Below are 12,042 nucleotides of genomic sequence, written 5' to 3'. Positions count from 1 at the left end.
GTCAACTTCTATATTCTTATACAGGAGCCAGTTAAGTTGTACGTCCATAAAACAGCACAGGCAATCTTTTGTCACTCAAAAAATGACGAATTCAGTACAAAGAATTATATTCTGCTTAAGTAAGGTGGTTTAGTTTACAATAAGTATATGTACAGTTGTATATAAACTAACCTACGACGATAAGTACTCCATTGTACTGTCAAATTTGTAGGGATACGTAGAATAATTACAGCTACGTGGGAGGTCCAGGGGTCGACTACAATGATGACTCCTCGTAATTTTATTCTAGCGCCTTGAGTAACAACAGATTACAACTGTCTTATTCTCAGAACAGGTTAGTTCTACAACACATCTTTGCGGACTTTAACACTCATACACGCAAGTCAGTATGTGGTAAATGCTCTTTTCCTTTCAATGACAGAGGTAGAAGGGGTAGACAGAACGTGCCCGTAAGATTACATTCTACTTTAATGTCAACCTCAGCTTCGTGTGCTGCAAATTGCTTACATAAATAAGGCTTTGGAAACCAAATCATGGCGACATACTCGTTGCCTTCTGCTGTGATGGAAACATCATTGCACAATTTTGGGCTAACTTTGTTAGAATGTATTTTTCAAGTTTCTGTTTGATTAGCGTCGTGTATTAAGTTGAAAACAACGATTACATTTTGTTAAATTTTAAACCCATTAGCCTATCTTCGACGAGAACGAACGTGTAAATATAAAATACACAAATGTATGAGTCAGCTTTAATAGTACATTATAGCCCTACGTGAATATTAAGTTATGATGGTAGAGTTCTCCTTCAGAATTTACTAGTCGCTTTGCTAGATGAGAAATTTACCGCCCTTTTTATGGGAGTCGAAAGCTTACAATCGTGTTCAGAGGAGAAAGCCAATAATCCCGAATTTTGAGCCAGATGAATCCAGTCAATATACACATGTCTATAATGACATTTAGAACGATCAATCATATAAATACTTAAAAAATAACTCCGACGATCTCAAAAACTCAACCTAAGACCACGCAATACCTCAGGCAATTAGTTGTCACGTTCTTACCAAGGAGGCCAAAGTTATGATCCTAGATATCCCACCTGAAATTTAAGGTGGACAAAGTGTCGCTGGGTCAGGTTTTACTTCTAGTGTTTTGCTTTCCCCTGCCAACCATCATGTCTAATACCACATTCGCCATTCGGCCCGCTAAGAACTGCATTGCCAATGACCTCAATCTCACCCCCACTCCCATCATCATTAACCAAACCTATATAACACAGGCGGCACAGATCAAAGTTACACCGACGGGACGTTTGTAGGAAAAGGGTGCAACAAGGAACGGATATGTCGGCAGTTCGGCACGAAGAGCTGCATTGGACGCTTTCAGTATCTAACACCACATACTCTTGAAAACTGAGTTTTAGGCATCTGAGGAATTTATGTGAAAGCCGGCGTCCTTCTGTGAGGATGAAACCACTGTGCAATGGATCGTCTTTTATGTAGAACGAGCCCTGTCTGCAGCACACTTTTTTTATGTTCGTCACAGTGCACTGTTACATTTGTGTGCAAAGCAACAGGGCAGAATGGCGACGAGAGAATTCCTTCATTCTCGCTGGACCCAGCTCCTGAGTCCGCAAATACAAGAGTGTCATAAATGAATTTCCGGCCAAAGAAGACCTTTTTCGATACCCGGAAATTATAACTGGACAGAACTGTATTCCAGTGCTCAGGAGTATTTCAGACCTTCTGAAAGGACATATAATGACGCTGTATCAACTGAAATAGTATTTAGTGCAGACTGAGGTGAAAGAATTTAAGGTGCCAACGTATGATTCGCCTAGGATGACAAACCAAATAAAACTCAGAACAACTACCGAAAATTTATCCACGTACGTCCCGAATAATAACAAGCACCATCGTTCTGCTACCTAGTTCGGTGTAATAGGCAAAGACGAACGAACAGAGAGTATAGAATATTAAATAATGAAGAGGTCCTGATATGTACATCTTATTACTAGCCTGTTAGGTTACTTGAATCTAGGGTAAACAACTTTCGTAATATTCCGAAGCTACATCTTTTAGGCAAATCATAGAACTAAACATTTAAGAATATTGTATTAATATTTTTCATAAAGAACAAATCCTACCTCGATCAATAACCATACTATGTTCAAAAGCCTGCCTAAACTTACTCCCTTACGTCTGAAGTTTACGGTCAACTGAAACGAGCGCTGCATTACTAACGCGTTGGAATATAACTTCATGACCATTAAGCCTATATTATATCTTCATGGTGTGGTATAAGTTCAGCAAGAACGTTTGCCTTATATCTGAGATAAAAGGTTTTAACGGCTGTGACAATGTTAATTATCGTCTCCTGGCTTATGACGTCTTGTAGTTCTGTAGATGATTACCAGTTTTCATCCAAAACGTTAGCGATAATCAATTTTTAGAAAACGTGACGTCATTCAGCGAGGACAGTCGATGTATTAGGCAAGGGTCGAGCTGGGTCATTCTCGATTACAAAACAGAGGCGCTATTACCTGAGACAGCTGTCAGAAAACGATTGTGGTAACTGATACAGCATCGGTATATAACATAACCCCAAAGCTCATGAGCCAATAACTGAGTTCTAAATTATGTTGTAACTACGTTGGTTGTGTGGAGGTTTTGGTAGACTTGCCCTACAAGGGCAGGCATAATATCGAGCAAAATTAAGGACGGAATTAAAGAATGCGGATAATTTTCATTCACATCCACGTAACCCACTCTAGTCCTAATGTAACCATGTTGACTGAACTTCTTTTTCCTTCCCTTTCATAACAGAGGGAAAAAAAGTTACGCTTTGGCATCATTCTCATTTTCTCTTTCAACTGTCGCTCCCGTAGGAAGTTCAAAGACTGGTAAGACTTTTTGTCATCAGTTTTCCCTATTCACGTATCTAAATAAGGACCAAAACTGGCCACCAAAATCTCTCCAACAGCCTGAAGTTTGGATTCAAAGTTTTAATTAAAGCGATACCTATGTGACAGCTGTTTTATAAAACAAGTCCCGTTGCTGTGCAAGCGAAACAAATAGAGGAAAAAGGTTGGATACTCGATGCCTGCTGTGGCGATGTGTACAGTATCGATATCAAAGCGAACGACAACCATTGCACTCACCACCAACTCTAACGAAATTTCTGTTCTCCCTGTCATTTGTGTGGCAGGGTACCCAACAAGCTCTTTCAGCACCTGCGTGCGTTTCATTCATTTAAACACTTTAAAGTAAGATAATAGTAAATATCCTATTTGACACATTTAACAAACAGCGTGTCCTTTAGAAATTCGGTTCTTTCTCGATCCCGATCAACGAGTTTTAAAAATCTGTATTATTGTATAAAACCCAATTTCACGCGATAAAATGTGTTTGATTGCTTATGCTCATGGAAGCCTAAAAGGGCCAATTATGGCATCAGATGTCGAAATATTTTAGCTTAAATGTACTTCTTATAGCATCACACCATGAGGACGTATGGGCTAATTCCCTAATAAAATCTTATGGGAATTAATAAAATATATTGCCATAAGCTACAGCTATTGAATATCATAGCGAAATATTATATATCTTTACTATTAAAGTGACCTATCAATAAAGGTTTTCATACTTGTAAATCATGTAGCCCTAACAAACATTGAAAGGTACTTTCCTGTAGGCCTATTTTTAACATAAAGTACTGGCGTAAAAAATGTACCTAACATGTAAATTTGTCATAAATGCACATGAAAATCTTGGGAAATGCGTAAAGAATGTGTCTTTTTCGTTATAATTACTTCTTAATTGTGAAAATTACACGTAGAGTGAGTTTCGCTACATAATTACGTGGCTCCATCCTCTCGTGCCCAAAACGATGATCCCCTTAAATGAAAAATGCTTATTTAATACAAAGCCGCCTAAAAATAAAAAATCGACTGTGTAGGAACTAGTTGTTGCTTGTGTTAAAATACCTGAGGACCTAAAAATATCAGCGAAACATAATGACACACCGCGCCCCACATTTAATATTGCGATAGCAGGCAGGTTAGAACGTATTCATTAGAGAAATTTTAGGGTTTGTTAAATAAATATTTTTAATGCGTTGACAGCTTAAGCATCCTCTCCTGGACAGATTTTAAAAGTCCCAAGTACAGTCGTGCAGGTTGCAAGTTTGGTCTTAGGCCACTCATGTTCGACGCTTCAAAAGCTTTGGCTGTATCAAAGGAGAACTGTGACACAAAGGGCCATATTTCCCTTCGATATTACGATTTTCACTTCAAAGAAAACTCGATTAAAGCCATCTACGTGATTAAAAATGTTTTTTCAGAAATTGCAAAACGAAGTTTCAAACCCAAAGCAGAGGATTTTCTTCCCAGCTTCTTTCTCTCTTTTATTAACACAGGAGTTAGTGTAATACGCTGAGAAAGAGACGCCACTGAATGGGTCTTTTGCACTTTGCATGTTTCATAGTCACTGTGTGATCTGGACATCAAAAGATTTAATACGTTACATGTTAAGGGTACCGTAATTTATCAGTCGGATGACAAAATATTTGAATACTACTTTCACGAGATGTAGATCATATATTTGTAGCGGTTTCAAACATCCAGTAAGTAAAAGTAAACACTAGTATAATAAAAGTTCCTCAGGATATTATAAAAGAAATCCATCTTGAGGAATTTACAACGTCTGCTTCCCTTATTGATTCCATCTACAGAGACCAGCTACATCTAATTTGAGGTTATCACGGCGTGTGAATATCACAATTTTGTGCTTCTGGGTTGGAACGCCGTGCCTCCATCTTCAACCCTGAAGAACAACAAATTAATATACAACTTTGTAAGGCATGTTTGAGCAAGATTTCGGCTAATATTAATGAGACGAAACTTGGCAAAAATAGCAGAGGTACTAACCCGTGAATACTCATTTAAAAACCCAATAGCCGCTTAGCTGTTTTAGATATTCCCTAGCCTTTTATTGGTCCCGAAAATTAAATGCCATGTTTACAACAGACAGTCGCTGGACCCTATCCTGAAAACTAGTCCACACTTTGAAGCTCTACTCCTTTAAAACATATTTTAATATTATCCTCCCATCTTTACAGGGATCTGTGTGTTCGTAACGGTATCTAAAGTACAGGTTTTCCGACTAAAATGTAGTATGCTTTTCTCATCTCTCATACTGGTTGAGATCAGCGGTGATAGTAGCTGGACGGTAACCAAGCTATTACATGAAGTACTGAATTTGTTGGTTTAATTTCTTGCTTAATGTCACTTAATCGACTTTGAGTTATATAGCGTAGAATAATTAAGAATGATGACTTAGGACTTGCGAAAGAAACAGTGATTATTTTAAGTTAAGCCTAAAATCCCAGTGTTCGTTTTAGGGACTGAGGTAAACAACGACAACCACCTACAGGTTCGGACTGAACAGCAGGACATTAAGTTACATTTTATACTACAATAAATATATTACAGTTCGTAGCTGATATTCATTACGCTGTCCACAATATGAAATTTGAAAATAATGTGCAATGAGTAAGTTTGTCGCCATGCGTCGCGACGTCACATTAAGCAGCATTAATCTGTACCGATGTTCCAGCTAAATGTGCAGCTGAGCTACATGTCGTTCGCACAAAACACAAACAACGTGTTCTAGTCGCAATATGCACTGCATTGTATCAGTGCCTCCCGGCATGCTCACAATCCACGGGCAATGGATTCATTCACCACCCTAACAGCGCTCCCACAGTTCAATTACAGACTCGTATAAATCCTAACATACAGCGCAGCCCAAAACGCTGTACTACTGCATCATGCATTTAAATCATCACGATCATCATCATTTAACCCAGAAGCCTGTTGTGGTGTCAAACTAGCATTTGCAGGGTTTCCCCGAAGATATTAGTCCATTTGGTTAGTAACGGAGAATTTGAAATGAGATTCGATTAATATGGTTTCTTCCAGTTAGCTCTACGATTTTAGAATTCGGTGATTGACTGGAGATTTAATTCTCTCATTTTACCCAGATTCTGTGTACATTCCAAATAAATATACATACATAACATGTTTGTCTCTGAGAAAAGACGCATTTATTTAGCTCAGCAAGGAAACGAGTAGCAGCTCTGAAGAAAGATTCATCATTATAAAGTAGGCACATTACGTTTGGTAAAACCATCTGAAATATAACATGATACATTTAAAAAGATTTGCCATCATCAGGGAAACTGTCAATTTATTGATACAACGTCCATGATTAATGCACAAATATTTTATCGAACATCCTTGGTGCACGAAAGAGGGGGACATAACTGAAATTCACGGTAGAAGTTTTCCTACTATTGGTGTGCAATGGTTTTATAAGGGTTGAAACTATTGGTTTAGAGTGTACTATTTAAATAAACAAATAGTCCGAACTTGTGTTTATACGCACCAGTTTTGTTTAAATGTATGTGAGAAACAGAGTCAACGAGAAAAGTACAATAAACTAAACTTCTGTAAATGATATTCGTTATATCATATGGGAATGTTATGAAAGTTGAATGTGTTAGAGTGAACTGTAATAGTTGCTGGAGACTGAATGCTCTCATGGGAAATCAATACCTACATACAATAACAGATTTGCACTGTTAACTGAATTCAAATTTATGCAGACGATATCACGAGATTAGTTATCTTAAACCGGATACAGAATGTGTAAGGGCATTTGTCGATGTTATCTTCTGGGTTGTAGCGCTATGTAGACTTCTAAATGATAAAACGTTTCAGATGAAAACTTATTAAAGTGGCATTTATTACAGTAGATTTTCACACCCACACATAGTATTTCTTTTTAAGATCTGCAATAATATTATGCGAGATTTTAAATTTTCGCGGATATGAGTGATGAAGACTGTCTTTTGAGTTGTTGCGCCATGCAGACCGGTAGAAACTGACCGACGTTTCAGAGATGCTCCATAATCAGAACGATCGTCCGCACAAGACGGTCTTCCCACGCGCACCTAGTCTTACAGAAAATCATGCCATTTTCCCGTTGCTTAGGTTCAGCCAAAGAATTTTTCCACGTGCAAGACCTTGCATGGTAATTGACAGCGTGCTAGGTTCACCGCCCAAACACCTGACCTGGAGGACCGTCATTTGTCGATTCTCCTCGAACGCGAATTCCTCAGCAGCTACTCTCGTAACTAGAGGCCGCCCTTTCCAACCGCTTACTTTACGGATGATTCTAAATGCTGTGGTGAACCTGTGTATCCTTTTCCGGGTCTAGAATGCTGCGTCTCACGGCGTGAAACGAGTATGATAATGAAGCCATATTCAACAGTAACCACGTGACTGATTGAGTGACTCCCCTCAGCTGTTGATGGTCACGCAGACGTCAAGATTCCCCGCTGTTTTAGAATACGGAGTATCATAACATTCCCTAAACCCTATCCTTCCGCCGTCTGTCGAGGCATTAAAATCTGTTTTACATCTTCACACTGTGCTGATATCGGTTCAATTATTATATAATTAGACCCCTCCGATCTGCACTTGTGTGGATCTACACAGGTTTTCAAAGTGTTGTCCGCTGAACACCAGTGGCCTTTTAACGCCATTCAACGCTTAACAACTTCCATTACAAAAAAGTATGAAACAAAATCAATAAAAATTGACAAATATTATAAATATCCGAAGATACTTGTGAAATAAATTAAGTATAATATCAACATGTTTTGGTTCTTCTTTAGCACCTAGACAATACAGCGCATTATAACCATTAAACAAGAGGAAGGAAATTTATCCGCCGTGATCCTCGGCAAATTTAAAAAATTTCGCGTGGGAGGGGGGGTGCTTCGTGAACCAGTAATATATTTCCAATTTGACAGTACCAATAATACAAATATTAATACTGAAGTAGACTATATATGGAAAGAAGTGAGACCCTTAAGCATTAGGAACGAATTACGCAGAACAACCAAAGGTCATGACATTTTCCCCTATCAATATAAACCAACTCCCCAATCCCTCAACACCAGAACGCACATACAAACGCAAAAAACTTCCTCATAAAATATCTAGAAGCACTGATCCTAAATTTATTTCTTCTCTTCAGAAGCACGAGTTGTAAAGGTCGTAAATGACGTCATACAAATACATGACTGAAGGCAAAAGCAGCAGAACAGCCCTTAAAATTACGCAACGCCCAGTAGGCCGCCGTCAACAGTTGCTGACCTCGGTCACGGAAAAAAAGGAGTGAGGGACACACGATTAAGTGAAGTTGAGTGGTAGAACACTGCGGAGAGGTGACATTTTCTTATGAGTAATTGTGGACTGTATAACTTCTTTGTATTAGCTCTGGCACTCTGAGGCTGTTGTAAGGGAGAAGTGACCTGCAGAAAATAAAGCAATCGATCATTTCACTGCCCTCTTTATGCATACAGATGCTAGAAACAATTTGTCTCTGTTTCTTATGGCAGATATAAAAAAACTAAATACTTCATAATTACTCATCTATTGAAATCCCTTCAATTAAAACAGGTCAAGTGCATTCTAGGCATTCTTCAATAAATGATTAAAAATAATTAATACGAGAGGAACTCACACGAGTCCTGCTGTTTTAATCGTCAAAAACATTTGATGGGTTTATTTTAAATATGGAATGAGAGGTCTAAACTACATTCTTACCGATTCTTAACTTATTTAATGACATCTCAATTACACATACTCAAAAGGATATAAGACCGATTTAGCGAGTGGTGAGTAAGAACATCTGGTAAGCACCCAATTCCGACGTATTAGTCCGAGACTCGACTGAGAAAATCGATGCGAAACCGTCATCGGGATATTCTACTGAAGCTACAAGATTCGAATCGACTGTCTTCCGGATATAAAATTGTAGATCGGCGTCACTTCGCAGTGAGCTAGGTAACTTTAGGTAATAGGCCTACGTTCACAAGAAGTTACAATTTTAACATGTCACATTAAACAATTAGCAAAATTCTTTATTGCATGAAACATTCTCTGCGACAGTTTTCAATTGTTTATTTTATTATTTCAGAGTTGCAGTACGTCGATGAGACCGTAACTTACGTAAAGAGAATTCCATAGAAAACGTTTCGCCTATACACAAAGAGTAAGTTAAGCTCACATTGACGCTAACAGACCTCGACAGAATTTATTTCAGTAGGAACTGTCTCGTCTTATGTGACTTTTTCAAACATTTATTTGAAGAATACATCCTAACCAAGAGTTTTAAACTCGTTGATTCTACATGGTCCACTTGCTACCAGAGGTACAAGCAGCGTATAGGACAACGTTCCCATTACAAACCTGCGTTAGCTTGTAATTCGTGACATTTGGAACACATTGCTCTACTGAGGAGCTGCAGTAAAACCCAGTGCGCGTAAAATGTGGCACCAACAGGCCCCATAAGCTTTATCTGACACCCATAACACATTCCCTTTGTTACTGGTATAATAACTATTGAAGAGGGGATGAATAAGAAATGTTTTATGGTAGAACAGACCTTTACAGTCATCGATATTTGTACAGCACGTAATTCCAGGAGCATGCTACCTAATGGCTGGTGGAATTTAGGTCTCAAGCAGCTGGAAAATATAATACTCATATCGCGAATTTTGTATTAACTCGACCAAACAGATAAAATTGTCATTCAAGAAACAGCCACAAACTGGTAAACCCATAAAACTGTTTTTTACACAAAGTACTAAAACACTTAAATTTGTCTTAAATGGCTGTCTCTTGTGAACATTGCGGTATCATAAAGGCGAGGAATTCCTCAACCATTTGAATGAATGCTACCTTCTTAATATGTAATCAACATCACAGACTTACTTAGAATTCCATTTACTCTATTAGTAATTAAGGCAAAATCATTAACGGATACAGAAGAGTCCCGATTATCATACCTAAACGGGACCGAAGGGCGGTCGGATAATTTAAAGTTTCGGATAACACGAAAGATTAATGCAAAAGACAAGTATAAATATAAACTCAATTTATAATGTTAAATTACGAAGAAAACACATGATACATGCATCGCAAATCCCACCGTCCTTGAGTTTATGACACTAATTATGCATGCCTAAATTATACCTTCGTTTAATCTTTATGTTCTACCAGTTCACGTATTACTTTTTATTGCGTAATTAATTCACGGCGCAGAGTTAAATATTAATCCCACAAAAAAGATCCTGCAAAGTTTCCTTCATCCTATTTTAATGCACGTATATTGTGACATCATGACGCAAAATCTAATCTGACCTGAGTTTAAATAGCATTCTATTTATGCTCAGAACTGGCAGAAAACTGCGAATTTTCAAGGGTTACGCTGGAGGAACGGCACAGCCGCTGAATGTATAATCACTGCAGTTTACCCTGGGAACAAAGTGACAGAGAGACTGAAAATATCCTTGATTAACAGTCTGATATAAATCGCTTCATAACTGAAGATGTGACCCCACCGTATGACTTGAAACTGCGCTATCATGCCTGTTGAATCAGAATTTCCCTTTTCTGTACCTAACAGCGCGCGGTGGCACGACCTCACAAACAAGCACCGTGTAAACACCCAGTGGATACACTGCACCAATTACACGTAGCAGCAAGGTTTCACTAAATTGCTGATTCAGGGTGATTGATTTAGTCGAGTGGATGGTATTACATAGGCCAACAACTTACTGGGCAGTGCATATAGGCGTATAATTAAAATCAGTGCTAAACATGACAAGTACAGATACAGATTCTCATAAAATTTATCCATCACGTATGCATCAATCACACAATACCCGCAGACGAATTCCTCAAAGAATAAAAAAATAACTTCCTTGATTAAATAATTAATTAAACAATGAACTAAGTAAACACGAACCAATTAAGAAAATTACTCTCTCTTTAATTTAAAGTTTTCCTTGACTAGTAGATTAACGTTAAAGAATTTTAATTACTAATATTAAAAATCTAACCTAATTATTTGTAAATAATAAATAATTTTGTTAAATTTAATCCATCAGTAAGTATGTTACAGGCAGATATAACATTTAAGTTAACTTGACTTCAACGCAATAAGTTTATGAAATAGTAACTGAATGAGAAAATTCATGCTTTCGTAGAAAATCGTTTAAAGTTTAAAGAATTTTAAATGCAAGAATACAGCGTTACATTTACGAAAAAGTTATAATCAACGCTGTTAAAAGCTTGCGTATTCTGACTTAAATCCAGACAAATATGAATCTCTCTAAATAATATCTTAAGGGAAAAGTATGAAAAAATTACAGATTATATCACTGTAACAAATACTAAACAAAACTTACGTCAATGTGACAATAATACAAAATAAAATGATCCTCAGAGACAATGTTACGTAGATAGCAGACTTTCTATGGGCAGATCACCAGTTATGAAGTTCTACAAAATGTCTAAAACGGAAAAATTCTTTCACAATTAATTTCCAATCGAAATATTCCAGAGGTTTTAAATCGTGTTACATCAGCCCTATGTTGTTCCGGCGCAGTGAAATTGCAATGTCAGGGGCCTTACAGAGAGAAGAGAGTATTCTTAACGTCAGTACCGTGTTTAACCTTTCAAAGGAGAGTGGAAACAACTGCTTCAAAATCCAGGAACATTGTATTTTACTCAACTGTATCATGGATTTCGTATGATTTCCAGAATGAACAGTGAAGAGTTCAGATTCACAGGTCTTATAGCGGAGACGCGCATTTTTATTTGCTGAAGGAACTGAATTAGTCATCGCCTAGACGAACTTTGAGCTTGGAAGGGATCGAAAGACCCGTGCATAACCTCGGCCAGGCAAATGTCGCGATTTCTGAGTCCCGTGACGAGGTGGTCTGTGTGCGGGCCGACAGAAGCTTGCACTGACCGCGGAGGGGGCGGAACTGCAGGCGATATCGATGAGTCCCTCGACTCTTGACCTGCCAGGGTCATCTGTCAAGAATTTCATTACCGAGCAACGAGTAATTTATGGTGCTGTGTATTTATAGTGGAAGCCCAAATTACTGGCAGTAGGCGCTGATC

The 12,042-nt window shown here is 38.0% G+C and overlaps 1 protein-coding gene across 2 annotated transcripts in view; it reads right to left on the bottom strand.

Annotated features, from left to right (window-relative positions):
• The window catches only part of LOC110837069 (arrestin domain-containing protein 17), a 259,629-nt gene that overhangs the window by 86,071 nt on the left and 161,516 nt on the right, over window positions 1-12,042 (bottom strand). The window lies entirely within an intron of this gene.

This window comes from Zootermopsis nevadensis, unplaced genomic scaffold (assembly GCF_977971745.1).
Source record: "Zootermopsis nevadensis isolate Lab colony 2312 unplaced genomic scaffold, Znev_1.0 Znev_ptg000061l, whole genome shotgun sequence".
NCBI lineage: Eukaryota > Metazoa > Arthropoda > Insecta > Blattodea > Termopsidae > Zootermopsis > Zootermopsis nevadensis.
The sequence above is the reverse complement of the archived record's forward strand: the minus strand, read 5'-3'. Positions and strand labels throughout refer to the sequence as shown.